General features: G+C 40.9%; 1 long non-coding RNA gene across 2 annotated transcripts in view; it reads right to left on the bottom strand.

Moving 5' to 3' along the window:
• LOC131503657 (uncharacterized) overlaps positions 1–3582 on the bottom strand; it is a 46621-nt gene extending 43039 nt beyond the window's left edge. For both annotated transcript variants that reach the window (XR_009257512.1, XR_009257510.1), the window contains exon 1: positions 3277–3582. This is a non-coding gene — a long non-coding RNA (uncharacterized LOC131503657). The remainder of the gene's footprint in view (positions 1–3276) is intronic.
• Positions 3583–12479: the final 8897 nt, after the last annotated feature.

Below are 12479 nucleotides of genomic sequence, written 5' to 3'. Positions count from 1 at the left end.
TTAATAGTGAGCTGTGCCTGTGTCCTATTATTCTAAATGTTGATTTGCAGTGTTGTTACACTTCAAATGAGTTACAGACATAAGAATCAAGCGTTACCAGGAAAATAAAGGAATAGATACATTCTCATCAAGTAAATCATAGAATATAGAATTGTATGAAATGCTGACATTGTGGGGAAAAAAGAACATAAGTCCAAAAACTGCTTATGTCAATTCTTTAGTGTTTAACAGAGATAGAGACTATTTTTAGTGCTTAACAAAAATCAAGCCTATTTTAAGAAAAACTTGTGGCCCTGAATGAACTAATTTCTCTGTACTGTTTTTTTTCTGCCACATTTTCCTTTTGCCTAAGGACCAAGTCAGTTTTAAAAATCTCTAATTTTTACAGTAGCAGCTTTGCTTATGAAACAAAGCATGTGTAAGCAACATGGAAAACTGAGCCACATGGCCATGCATCTTAAAGTAAACAAGAGGAGTATTGTGTAAATGTTAATGGGTGAACTTTGAAAAATGAAAGAGCAAACCCTAGGTTTCAGAAATGAAGATCATCAGGTCATGAGCTGATGCGATCATGGCGCAGTGAGGATCAATCTTGGAAGAGACCCTTATGCCAATGTAGAGGGGTTTTGCAGGATGCACATACATGGTCTTGACCTGCCAGAGGTGGGCTTTGGACCTGAAACCCCCGTATTCAGCTGGGACCTTGGAAATTCTGTACCTTCAGTAAAAGAGAATATTCTAATGACCACTCTTGAAATGCAAATGAATTTTTTGTCAGCAAATGTGGATAGAAGCACAGTTTCTAGTGAGTAACTGAGACAAAGTATGATGTGTCATCGTAAAATGACAATTTATGCTAGCTACATGGTGCTGAGATCCTCAGATAGGAAATTGATATAAACCTGGTCCTAGACTGGGGATACCTACCCTGGGCGTTCCTGGCAAGTGCAAATACAAAACCACTGCTTAGGAACGCTTTCATAAACCAGTATATATATTGGACACTCATAGGAAATGGATTCAAAAAGAAAAATTATAAATAAAACCAGGAAAAAATCCCTTATGAGAGACATCAACAGACACAACAAATGGGAAGATTAGCACCCCTGAGAACTTAGAATTAAAGTCTAAAAGAAGCTATAAAATAGTTCTGTTTAAAATGATCAAGTAGACAAAATGTGGAATAGAAATGTATGGAAACAGGACATAATTTTAAAAGGATAGGCAATTTGACAAAAATGACATTTGGAATATCTACAAATGAAAAAAACATTATTTGAAAGAGAGATCCCAGGGGATAGTAGTTATCTGTTTCTGTTGCCACAATCACCCTATGGCCTCGGACTTGAGCGACGTACAACAAGCATTTATTGCTCACGTGCCTGGGGTCAGCTGGGGCTGGCTAGGTGGCCCTGCTGTCCTCAGCTGGGTTTGCTCACATTTGAGGCATCAGCTGGCTGTTGGCTGATCCAGGCTGGCCTCAGCTGGGGTTCCTGGGGTGACTGGGCTCTGATTTACATGCTTCTCACCCTCCAGCAGACTAGCCTGGGCATGTTCTTAGGACAATGATAGAGGTTCAAGAGCAGGAATAGCTGACACACTGCCTTATTTTCTGGATCAAAAGAGTGGCATGGCTGAACCCAGCACGGGGCAGGACAGGTCACTCCATCTGTGGTGAGAGGGCGTTGTACTGCACAGTCGTATGGGAGAGGGTATGGTACAGGATGCATGAGGAATCGAGGGCATTGCTGCAATAGATGGCAATTGAGTGACAAAGCTAGTTTAAACACACCTACCGAGAGAACAAGTGAGGAAGAAAGACCAGAGAAAATTTCTCCATTTGCAGCAGCGAAGCAAAGAGACAGAATATATGAACAAGTGAAGACATTTGGAGGACAGACTGAGATGGCCCAACACATAGCTAATAGGAGTGCCAGAGAAGACCGGGTATTCAAGGAAGAAATCATGAGGATTTGCTTTCTCATAATTTGGAAACACAGTGAGTCCTGAGAAGAACTTTTTTTTTTTAAGTGACATCTAAACATACTTTAGAAAACTTGAGAATATAAAGAGAAAATTTAAAAGACACAAGGAATGGGGTGCCTGGGTGTCTCAGTAGGTTAAGCATTTGACACTTGATTTTGGTTCAGATCATGATATCACCTGAACTGTTTCATAATTAAAAATTTAAAGAATATTGACCAGTATAAAATACTGAGAGAAATACCTACAATCATCACAATAGAAAATGAAATGCAAAGCCAAGGTGAAGTGTTCAAAATAATCACTTTAGGAAAGTCATGACATTCCTAAGGAAGGCATTAATATAAATGTGACGATGACCCAAGCTTTTCTACACTTTTAGAAAAAAGTTCACGTTTAACTCAATGTATTTCACTTAGTAGGTTAGAAGTGCCCATAGACCATGCCATTCTCTGTCACTCTGCTAAACCCAAAGTAAAATCAGTCCGCTTTGAAATTTCATGACATTCTGGGCCTGGAATTCATCACCTCCATGATGCATTAGCATTATTTTCCCATCTGAGCTTTCTTGGGCAGCAGCAGCAATAACCTTTTTTTGTTAGAGGTTAGGACTGCACTTCCTTGAGTTCTAAGGAAAATAGCACCCTCTCTCATTTCAGAGTGAGATCTCTCAAATTAAAGAGCTTCTTTCCAATGGAGAGTCTGATTTCCCAATGTACTTCACATTCAAGTGGGGCATTTTCTTTTCTTTTCTTTTTTTTTTTTTTAACTAAACTCTACACCCAACATGGGGCTTGAACTCCTGACCCTGAGATCAAGAGTTGCATGCTCTGCAGAGTGAACCAGCCACATGCCCTCCCAGTTGGGACATTTTCATCTGGTGCTGAGAAACAAACACAGGGCTTTAATCACCAATGCCTCAAATGTGCATAATGGACAAACCATAGGGAGTTAAGAACCTGAGAGCAGCCAAGTGCTTTTTAATTCTCTTTTCAGAAACCACTCAGGAGCAGACAGAACTGGTTATGGGCAGGGTGTTAAACTGGACCAAATTTTTGGGGTAAAATCTTAGGGAAGTGGTAAGCCTGAGATGAATTAAAGTGGAAATTAAAGTGTGTTTGAAGCCCATTTTAAAGGTCAATTTAAATTTTGACAATGAGATGATTTTAAAATCTGTGTCAGTGTTGGGCTATCATTTTAGTGGGACTAATTTCTTCAGCAGCATTCACATAACACCAACCATGGCTTACTATGCACCCCTTTCCCATAATCAGTGAAATCAACAATGCTTACCACCAGCAGGCAAGATGTTGTAGAGAGATGCTCCTCACATCCCAATCCTACCTCATTTTTAAGACCCACATCACACTTCCTTCTTTTGTTGATGTTGATGTTCCTTCCTTCTCTTCCATTCTCCTTGAACTCTTGTCTTCTTTAAAGGACTCTAACAGGGGCGCCTGGGTGGCTTAGTCAGTTAAGCATCTGACTCTTGATTTCAGGTTAGGTCGTGATCTCGTGATGGTTGAGAGTGAGCCCCACGTCAAGCTCTGTGCTGTCAGCACAGAGCCTGCTTAGGATTCTCTCTCTCTCTCTCTCTCTCTCTCTCCTTCTCTCCCTCTCCACCACTTGTCCTCTCCCTCCCTCCCTCCCTCTCTATCTATCTCAGTAAATAAATAAACATTAAAAAAAATAAAGGACTCTAACATTTAAAAACAGTGCTGACATAGAAAGAGTCCCCATGGCTTTGTAGCTGGGCAGACCAAGGTCTGAATCCCAGTCTTGGATTACTCATTGTAGGCACTTCATTTAAACTCTCTGGACTTCAATCTCCTCATCTGAAAATTGGGGAAATAATAACACCCATTTCAGAGGCTTGTTGTGAGGGTTGAATGAGATGGTCCAGAGTCTAGCCTGGTGTAATGCTTGAATTTACTATTGTTACTGACATTCTTCTTCTGACTGTTCTTTTGATTATTTTTCCCTTGTTCTTCAGATTTCCATTCTGAATTGAGAGGGATTATTTTGATTTTAGAGAAGAACATTTACATTTTATTCCTGACTACTACTGATTTAAAATGTCATGATTTATTCCCAATACAATAGCTTTTCTTGAATTTTTGTCTGATATTCTGCCTCATATTTTCTTCTCTCAAACATTATTATGAACAGAAATATTTTAAAAATTGAAATCAAACATATTCAGAAATCAAGTGGCTTCAGCCTTAAGTGTCTCTGTTGGCCAAGCCACTTGAGGCACTGCTGACCTTCACTGGCATCTCAGTGTGGCCCACTGACTAATTGAGACCCTGGCATTAGTATTAAGGTCAGCCATTGGGGAACAGGAAATTTAAGCTTTAGTCACACTGTGGGAGTCATATTCCCAGGAAGAAAGATCACCACAGCAGCCAGGGCAGTTGTAAGTTAAGTTCCTTTAATTTGGAGGTTGACAGAAGAATGAGTTAGAGAACAAGAAACATTTTTTTTAATGTTTATTTATTTAGAGAGAGTGTGTGTGAGCAGAGGAGGGGCAGAGAGAGGGGGAGAGAGATGTGGGGCTTGATCACAAACCTTGAGATCATGACCTGAGCCCAAATCAAGAGTCAGTTGCTTAACCAACTGAGCCACCCAGGTGCCCCAACAAACATTCTTTTATGTTTCTTGTACAACTTCAATCAGGAACAAATTTAGCGCAGAGTAGGTGCTTTAGTAATTACTTACTGCAGAGTATGTATGGCACTTTCCATGCAGATTCACTTCAAAACAGACTGTTATGGACTAAATGTGTCTCCCCCAAATTTGTATGTTGAAATCCTAACCTCCAAGGTGATGGTATCAGAAATAAGGGGCTTTGACTCTTATATGGATCCTGAGAAACGTAACAGAAACCCATGGGGGAGGGGAAGGAAAAAAAAATAAAAGAGGTTAGAGTGGGAGAGAGCCAAAGCATAAAAGACTGTTAAAAATTGAGAACAAACTGAGGGTTGATGGGGGGTGGGAGGGAGGGCAGGGTGGGTGATGGGTATTGAGGAGGGCACCTTTTGGGATGAGCACTGGGTGTTGTATGGAAACCAATTTTACAGTAAATTTCATATATTAAAAAATAAAAAATAAAAATAAATAAATAAATAAAAACTTCTGAAACTCAAAAAAAATAAATAAAAAATAAAAATAAAAAAAAATAATAATTAAAAAAAAAAAGAAATAGGGGGCTTTGAGAAGTGACTAGATCATGAGGTGGAGCCCTCATGAAGGGGCTTATAAAAGAGACCACAGAGAGCTTTCTCATTCCTTTTGTGCTATATGAGGACAGAGAGAGAAGATAGTGGTCTATAAACCAGGAAGCAGTCTCTCATGGACACTTGATCTGATGGTACCTTGACTGTGGACTTCCCAGCCTCTAGAATTGTGAGAAATAAATGTTTGGTGGTTAAGCCAGCCAGTCTGTATTATTTTGTTATAGCAGCCTGAACAGACTAAGAAACAGATCCTATCCATCTAGGATGGTTGACGACAGTCAAGTCCTCCCGTGCCCCAAAACAGCCCTATAAATAAATGTCTGCACAATTTGAAATATGTTCTTTTATTATTTTAACTCATTGTCCAAAAAGAAATTTCTGGTTATATATAGTTTAAATATTAGATAATATAATTCTGGAAGGAAAAAAGATCAATGCAATTTTGTAAATCAAGAGGAGTTATTTTCTTTAAAGAAATTCTTTCTTTTTATTTTAATTCCAGTGTAATTAACATACACTGTTACATTCATTTCAGGTGTACAATATAGTGATTCAACAATTCTATCCATTACTCAGTGCTCATCAAGATAAGTGTACTCTTAACCCCCTTCACCTATTTCACTTATCTGTCCACTCACCTCCCCTCTGGTATTAATCAGTTTGTTCTGTATAGTTAAGCATCTATATTTTTTATTTGTCTCTTTTTCCCACCTTTGTTCATTTGTTTAGTTTCTTAAATTCTACGTATGAGTGAAATCATATGGTTTTTGTCTTTCTCTGACTTATTTCACATAGCTTTATCCCCTCTAGATCCATCCATGTTGGTACAAATAGAAAGGTTTCATTCTTTTTTATGGCTGAATAATATTCCATTGCATATATATACCACCTTTTCCTTATCCATTCATCTATGGATGGACCCAGGGCTGCTTCCATAATTTGTATATTCTAAATAGTACTGTTATAAACATATGAATTAATGTTTTTGTATTAATGTTTTTGTATCTTGGGGGTAAATACCCAGTGGTATAATTATTACTAGATCATAGGGTAGTTCTATTTTTAATTTGAGGAACCTCCATACTATTTTCCACAGGGGGTGCACCAGTTTGCATTCCCACCAACAGTGCTCGAGAGTTCCTTTTTCTCCACTTCATTGCAATACTTGTTTCTTGTGTTTTTTATTTTAGCCATTCTGACAGGTGATATCTCATTGTAGTTTTGATTTGCATTTCCATGCTGATGAGTGATGCTAAGCATATTTTCATGTGTCTGTTGGCCATCTATATGTCTTCTTTGAAAAAAAGGTCTGTTCATGTCTTCTGCTCATTTTTAAACTGGATTATTTGGGGGGTTTTTTTGTGTGTTGAGTTATATCAGTTCTTTATATATTTTGGATACTAACCCTTTATCAGATATATCATTTGCAAATATCTTTTCCCATTCAGTATGTTGTCTTTTAGTTTTGTTGGTTGTTTCCTTTGCTCAGCAGAAGCCTTTTATTTTGGTGTAGTCCCAATAGTTTGTTTTTGCTTTTGTTTCCCTTGCCTTAGGAGACATATCTAGAAAGAATGTTTTTATGGCCTATGTCAGACAATTTACTGCCTATGCTCTCATCTAGAATTTTTATGGTTTCAGGCCTCACATGTAGGTCCTTAATCCATTGTGAGTTTATTTTTGTGTCTGGTGTAAAAAAGTAGTCTAGTTTCATTCTTTTGCATGTAGCTGTCCAGTTTTCCCAACGCCATTTGTTGACAAGACTGTCTTCTTCTCATTGCATATTCTTGTCTCCTTTGTCAAAGGTTAACTGACCATAGAATGTTGGGCTTATTTCTAGGCTTTCTGTTGTGTTTCAAGAAGCAATTATTTTCTTAAAGCAAATCTCACCTTTATAAATATGCCAGAGGTCAGTGCTCTGTGGGTTCTGGAAAATATGTCTTTTTTTTTTTTTTTTGTATTTTTAATCTCATACACAATTATTGAACTTTTAAAACAAAGTAACTCTAGAATCCTATGGGACTGAAAACAGGAGGCCTCAGTCCTCTGCAAGGATTGGGGTACGCAGTCACCCTTTCCATGGTCTCAATGTGGGTCATCCTCCACTAGAGTCCCCTTCAAGTGACTCCACTCATGACACAGGCTTCATCCACTGCCCCTCTGCATGGTCCTGTCTGGAAGAGTGTCATAAGGTTTGAGTACAGCATTCTAACAGAACTGTGGATGGATAAGTTCTCCAAGGAACAATACAAACACTGGTACTCCTAGCCTTTGTGCTAGGGATTCAATTCTTATTACTTATAACATTTACAGAGATAGTAGTTTTGAAACATATTGCCAAGCTTTTCTTTCCTTTCTGCCTACATGACCATTTTCATAGTCCACATTCCTACCTACCTGCTGGGCAATGGGAATTAAAGGAGATTAAAGGAGGAAATTAGAACTCTTTTAACAGGAAGTTTGAGTCCCTAGGGAGGCAGTGTGAGGAACAATAAGATTTCAAAAATGTTTGTTTTAATTAACATAGAAGCTAGGTCCAGTGAACTTGAATATGGGGATTGCCAGAAGCCAGGAAGCATTCAGTATATGATATAAGGGTATCTCACATTGGTCAGGTAGAAAAGGTACAAAGAGGACCTCACCTCCTTGTGATGAGAATTGTGGGGGTGGGAGCAGGGAGAAGAAGTAGGGCAAGAAGTTCATACAGGGTCCCTGGTCACCATCTACCTCTGGGGATGAATGCCAGGGAGAAAGTGCCATGTAACTATCCAACTAGGCATAGGTCAGCCTGATGACACTGGAGCCAGAAGTTTGCATCCTTTGATGTAGCCCAGGAGAGGTTTCAAGTCTGCAGAAAAATCTCCATCCAGCATGGTATTGGACATTAGTGCACCAATGGTGGACAGAGAAGAATTGAGAGAGACAACCCAAGACAACACCAAGGGCTATGTCTGGCATGCAGGGGCCTCAAAGTTCTGATTGCTCTCACAAAGGGAAGCAGAAGTTCCCGGATACCAGTGGGCTGTCAGGTATGGGAACTGAACAAAGAGGCCACAAGGAAAGGAGACTTTGAGGCTGGAGATGAATAGACAAGCCACAGACTTCAGAGGTGGGTGCCAGCATAATGTCCCATTACTGCTGGATGGGCCTAGCTGCATGCATTTCAGTCACCCCATTCAGAGACCCACAGACCAACCCAAGTAGCTACAGGTTTGTCACAAGAATGCAATGGACAGTGCCTGACCTGCCACCTCCCAGGACAAGGACCTGAGCACATGGATCCCAGAGCCCTTCTCTTCCTTACTGTCAAGAAACCAAGTAAGCCCCTCCCCATCCACCCCATTCACTGTGTGTCATATCAGATGGGAGCAGTGGGCAGAGGGAGGAAAACGTGTACTTGAAAGAGAACAAGCCGCCTAAATGAGACTGTCCAAAACAAAGACAAGAAGATGCTTCTGATTGGCAAGTTTAAAGTCACCACCCTCTACCCCAACTTCCAGGATGGTAGACATCGTGGGAGAGATTGGAGAGAGGGTGGCTCTGGGGTTGTGTGTTTGCCTGTGTGTGTAATGCTAATAGAAAATAAGATGCATTTTCCTTGCACATATGTGTGCAAATGTTAAGCTGCAACATGTCTATGTGATAAAGGAAACAATTGTTTATTTTTTGTACCTCCCCTCTTCCAAAAAGGATTTGAGGCAGCTATAGTCTATGTATTGGAAGGTAAACACTTCAGGAAAGATCCAAAGACTCAATAAGTTTTAGTTATTAGGTATGAAGAATAGAATATAACACTCTATAGGGGCGCCTGGGTGGCTCAGACGGTTGAGCGTCTGACTTCAGCTCAGGTCACGATCCCATGGTCCGTGAGTTTGAGCCCCGTGTCAGGCTCTGTGCTGACAGCTCAGAGCCTGAAGCCTGCTTCAGATTCTGTCTGTCTGTCTCTCTCTGCCCCTCCCCAGCTTGCTCTCACTCTCTCAAAATAAAAAAATAAATATTCAAAAAATAAAAAGAATAAAAATGGAATGATGAAGATACACTTAATCCTGTGTTTTGACATGGGGAAGGTTAGTATAAGAAGTGTGGTAACTTGTATCTTTTCTGTTTATGCAACGTCAAAGTTTTTGTGGAAGAAATCAGAGGAGCAGGAGATGTCTTAGTCATAACCGTATCTCTGGTACTTCCTAGACTTCCTGGAGCATCATGTGTGCTCAGTCAATATTTGTTCAATGAATAAATGAAAAAATAAACTGCTTAGCATCTGAGTGGATAACTGAAACATTTTTGAGCTCTTGCAAGCCATTGATGGTACCCTGGGCCAAATAGTGGAGTGGGGTGGGGTGGCAGGAAGATAGGCGCTCTTTGTTACCCCATCCTCACCATGAGGGACCCGCTGCAGAAAGAGGGAAGAAAGAAAGGGGTGGACATGGGGACTTTGCTGTGCATTGCCACCCATCTCCCACAGGCTGTGAGGGTGGCTCTGGGGTTGTGTGTTTGCCTGTGTGTGTAATGGTTTCCCAGACAAGAGTGCTTTGTGCAGCCTTAGGTAAACTGAGAGGACCCAGAGGTGCTTCATGGAGAGACACTCTCAGAGAAGAGACTCTGAGCCCAGGGCAGAAAGGGTTGGTCTGGAAGAAAAGAAAAGAGCAATGAGGCATGGTCTCAAGGAGGCAGACCCGGCCTGGTGGGCCCAAAGGTGGGGGCTGTTTGGTCTAAAATTAGACTGTAAATATGTATATATAAAAACTCACCAACTGCACTGAGAGAAGGGAAGACTATAAGCTACTTTTAAACTTGTGTTCTATTAAGTTTACGGTGTGTGATGAATTAAGAAATATTTTGATAAGCCCTGCAATGTCTTGTGATTAGCAGCACAATTTGACTGTACTTTTTGTTAAAATAGTCAAGATGCCAATCCCTTAAGTGTAAACTTTTAAAGTATATATTTTATAACTAGGATAACCCTGCTCATCTCTCTTTCCCACTAGAGTATAAATGCCTTTAGGGCAGATGCCATGCATCTCATCCTCTTTGTGTTCTCAGAATTTAGCCCAGGGCCTGGCTTGAGGTGGATGCCCACCTCAGCAAGGTTCTGGGAGCCCCAATTCCTACCCAGGGCCCTCCCCAGAGTGATAGGGACACTGTTTTCGGGGTGTCGGTGTGGTTCTATGTCTACACCATCTCACAGATTAAGCAGAAAGTGTATCAAAGGGAGAGAGACCCCAATGTCCTCCAGTTGCACACCAGGACTCTGATTTCTTCTCTCCACGTTAAAGGTGTAGTGGCGAAATTAAGCCAGATAGAGAATTGTTATGGGAGCAAGAAGATAAAAATGCTGACACTGTGGAGGAAGATGGTGGGAAATCGAGGGTTTTGTCTGAGGCCAGACACCATGGAGTGTGGATCTGGCAGAGAGAAAACAAGCATACTGACCTCAAGGTCGTGCTGAGTCGTGGGGCTCTGCCTGGCACACGGCCTTTGTTTGTAAAACAGCCAATGATGGCCTGCACTTACCTTGTGCGGTCTGTGTACATGCTTTCTAAAAATGAAAAGTTTATCCACTGCCATTCAGATGATTGGCCTATTGCAATACGGTTAAAACAATCATCCAGGAACAACCTACCAGAAGAGTAGGATTGGGTCTTGAAAAGAATGAAAACGGGAAAATAATTGAAGACTCTCCAGAAGACAGGAATCGGTACTCTGCTTTCGTCGACTCCACAAAACTATTTAGCATGTCACCCACATGATGACCTCTTGCCCTAATGTCCTGCGACATGTTACACGGGATCCGTAAATCTTGGCTGGCATTACCTGGCACCATTAGTGATTGAGACCATTGGCTGATAGAATTTGCACTGGAGACAGATTTGTTAATCAGTCTAATTAATTCAAAGGAGTAATTAATTATCTAACACTTTTCTAATTAGCTACCACTTTCACCTGTCAGAGCCAGAGGTAAATGCCAGACTGGAATTCGGTGGTCGGACTCATTATACCCTAAAAATAAATTGAGACATGCAGCATGGAATACCAAACACAAGTGTGGAGGCCTCATGGTGGCAATTGCTGAGGCGCCAAACTGTCAGTGGTGGTTGGAAAGCACAGCAGGGGGAGCAGTTGGAGGTGGGTCATGAGGTAAGAGACATCTGTATCATTGTAAACTATAAACAGGAGCTACTGTCCCAAGTGACAGAAGCAACACACATGTTCAGGCTTATTTAGCCTCAAAGCTGTCATCACCCTTACTAGGATCAGGGATTTGTGAATACTTTGGGCAAAGTTACCAATACCTATTTGGTGGTGGCAGTGGCAAGCTTTAGGCTGCTGCATTGGTTCCCTATTCTCTTTCCGTCTCATTCTGTAAGCTTTGTTAGCTGGCCAGGATAGACCAAAGGAGGCCAGCATGGAATTTGAGGGGTTTGCCCAGAGTGACTATCACCAGGAAGAGGAGTATCTTCTAACATGGAGATCCCAGGTAAGTTATGAACATTTGAGGGCCTCCTGGGTGGCTCAGTCAATTAAGTGTCCGACTCTTGGCTTTGGCTCAGGTCAGGATTTCATGGTTCCTGGGTTCGAGCCCCATGTCAGGCTCTAGGCTGACAGCATAGAGCCTGCTTGAGATTCTCTCTTCCACCATCTCTTTCCCCCTCCCCTGCTCTCTCTAAATAAATAAATAAATAAACTTTAAAAAAAAGATATGGACATTTGATTATTGGCTGTTATGCAAATTCGTAGAGAGAAATCTATGTGTATTAGGAAATGCCTTGTATTTGCTGCTCTTTGGGCACTTTGATTGACTTGGAAGCCATGAGACTAATGTGGCAAAAAAGGAACAAGATGAAGTTTCTCAAAAGTCTCTTAGACTTTCTGTCCTGAAAGCATAAAGTGAAAAGCAGCAGCAAAGTTGTGAATTCATGGATTTCTTAACAGATACTCTGTTTTCTAAAAATTTTGGACTGTAGTTCATTGTTTACCTGGATTGGCCTCTGACAGGTAGTTCGTTGGATTTTAGCTAGGGTTTAGCTAAATGAAGAGACCCTGGGAAACAGGTTTTGTTTATTTATCAGAACTTCTGTGTGATTTTGAATGGGGTACATTCAGATAAAGGGATATTCTGAGGTCCTGACTTTGGATGTTTTCCTCACTTCTGATCACAAAGAATAAGAACAAGTTGGTGAGGGATGGGATGGGGTAAGAAAATGGAATGTTTGGAAACTGGAAGTTCTCACATGCACTGGACACATTTTTGAGGCAACCTGG

Source organism: Neofelis nebulosa, chromosome 2 (genome assembly GCF_028018385.1).
Source record: "Neofelis nebulosa isolate mNeoNeb1 chromosome 2, mNeoNeb1.pri, whole genome shotgun sequence".
Taxonomy (NCBI): Eukaryota; Metazoa; Chordata; class Mammalia; order Carnivora; family Felidae; genus Neofelis; species Neofelis nebulosa.
The sequence above is the reverse complement of the archived record's forward strand: the minus strand, read 5'-3'. Positions and strand labels throughout refer to the sequence as shown.